This window comes from Grammomys surdaster, unplaced genomic scaffold, assembly GCF_004785775.1.
Source record: "Grammomys surdaster isolate TR1022 unplaced genomic scaffold, NIH_TR_1.0 125408, whole genome shotgun sequence".
NCBI lineage: Eukaryota > Metazoa > Chordata > Mammalia > Rodentia > Muridae > Grammomys > Grammomys surdaster.
In genome coordinates this window covers 981,340-983,451 of record NW_021620278.1, presented here as the reverse complement: position 1 = coordinate 983,451, position 2,112 = coordinate 981,340, and the positions used below count along the sequence as shown (strand labels likewise).

Genomic DNA, 2,112 nt, shown 5'->3' with positions numbered 1-2,112 from the left:
AGAGAGAGAGAGAGAGAGAGAGAGAGAGAGAGAGAGAGAGAGAGAGAACACCCAAAAGAGACTAGGCTTTGAGACTGGCCTCAGTATTGTGTCTGAGGCTAGCTTTGGACCTCTAGCTTCCCCTGGGTCCCGAGAGTTGAGTGAGAGGAAGTACTCATCTGGGTGAGCACACAGGGTCCAGATGACTATATTCCTGACAAGGATAGTCATGGCCTGGGCAGAATGATCTTGAGCAGGGTAGCCATGGCCTGAGCAGGGTTGGCATATCCTAGGCAGAGTAGGTATGGCCTGGGCAGCGTGGGTATGGTCTGGGCAGGGTGGGTATGGCCTGGGCAGAATAGTCTTGAGAAGGGTAGGCATGGTCTATTTCAGGGTGGGCCTGGGCAGTGTGGGGATAACCTGGGCAGTGGGTCTGTTTGGGACAGTGGGTCTGTCTGGGCAGTGGGTCTGTCTGGAGCAGTGGGTCTGTCTGGAACAGTGGGTGGTAAATGGGCATTTATTCATTTCCTTGCTGTCCTCATGAACATATCTTCAGCACAGGCTTTGTCTGGGCACAGATAGTTCTAGATCTTTCAAACTCCCCCATGAGTGTGACAGCTGGTAAGAGCAGACAGGCATCTCTGTTCCAGCTCCAATCACACCTTTAAAGTCAAGACTCTTGTCCCCATAGTGTCCTGTGAGCAAGGACCTATAGTCTGTGCAGGTTAATGAGCTGTCTGCGTCCCATCACCCGAATTGACCTGACATTACCGCACATGTCCTTGGTACCTTTGCAAAGCACGAGCATCATCTCATTTTATTCTGGGGTGGCCTTTTCGGGACCTACCACTCTCTTCATTTCCCAGATGACTGTGTGGGGCACAGGAAGATGAGTTCAGCTGGCAAAGGCCACGTGCTGAGTAGACAGCGGGATGGGGACTTGTTGTTACTGTCACTGGAGTTTCCACGAAGAGTGTGCCTCATCCTCACCACCATTGAGATTTGTCAGCAGACAGCTTGAACTGGGCATTGTAAGACATTTAGCAACCTTCCAGATACCAGGGTGCGCCCCTCCTCAGCTGTGACAGAGCCCAGAATGTCCCCAGGCATTCGGCCCATCATTTTATTCTATATTTAATTAATTAATTTTGAGACAGGCTGGCCTCAAACTTGCTACACTGCTGAAGATGACCTAGAGCTTCCAATCCTCCTGCCTTCAGCTTTTACATTCTAAGATGGCAGACAGATGTTGTACTGCCATGCCCAGTTTATGCTTGGCTGGGGATCAAACCTGTCAGTTCATATCTGCTGGCTTCATACATGCTCGGCAAGTGCTCTTTAACGAGCCACATTCCCAGCCTTCAGTCCTCTCCCTCAGTCCTTCATTTTAACATACACACAAAAGCCTTGACTGATTTTTAAAATTATTTTCAATGACATGTGTGTGGGAGCAGGTGTGTGTGTGTGTGTGTGTGTGTGTGTGTCTGTGAATATGAATGTGAGAATGAGAATGGGAGTTAGAGATGGTTGTGAGTGACTTGATATGGGACCCAAGCTAGAGTCCTCTTGAAGAACAGTACATGGTTTTTGTTTGTTTGTCTGTTATTTGTTTTTTTGTTTTGTTTTTTGGTTAGGTTTGGTTTGGTTTTGTTGAGGCAGAGTTTCTCTGTGTAGCCCTGGTTGTCCTGGAGACTCACTTCATAGACCAGGTTGGCCTTGAACTCACAGAAATTCTCCTGCCTCCCAAGTGTTGGGATTAAAGGTGTGTACCACTGGTGCCTGGCTAAGTGTGGCAGCCCCCACCTTGCTGGAAGATAGAGGCTGAAAAGGATTGTTTTGCTTTGATACAGTTTCAGATTTCCAAAAGTTGCAAACAGTACAGAAACTGACTGTTTTCAAAACAATTTTTGGAGTTATTTTCCAGACTTAATTTCTTATCATACTTGAGTACCTCCCTGTGTATTTCATAATAACCAGGGTATTGCAATAAGATGGTCAGAATCAAAGAATTCAACCTGTTCTATCACCACCAGTCAGTGCTCAGACTAGGTTGGTTTCTCTCCTCTCCTCTCCTCTCCTCTCCTCTCCTCTCCTCTCCTCTCCTCTCCTCTCCTCTCCTCTCCTCTCCTCTCC

General features: G+C 47.8%; 1 protein-coding gene across 1 annotated transcript in view; it reads left to right on the top strand.

Moving 5' to 3' along the window:
* The window catches only part of Tnfrsf8 (TNF receptor superfamily member 8), a 46,938-nt gene that overhangs the window by 29,909 nt on the left and 14,917 nt on the right, over positions 1–2,112 (top strand). The gene's annotated exons all lie outside the window — the stretch shown is intronic.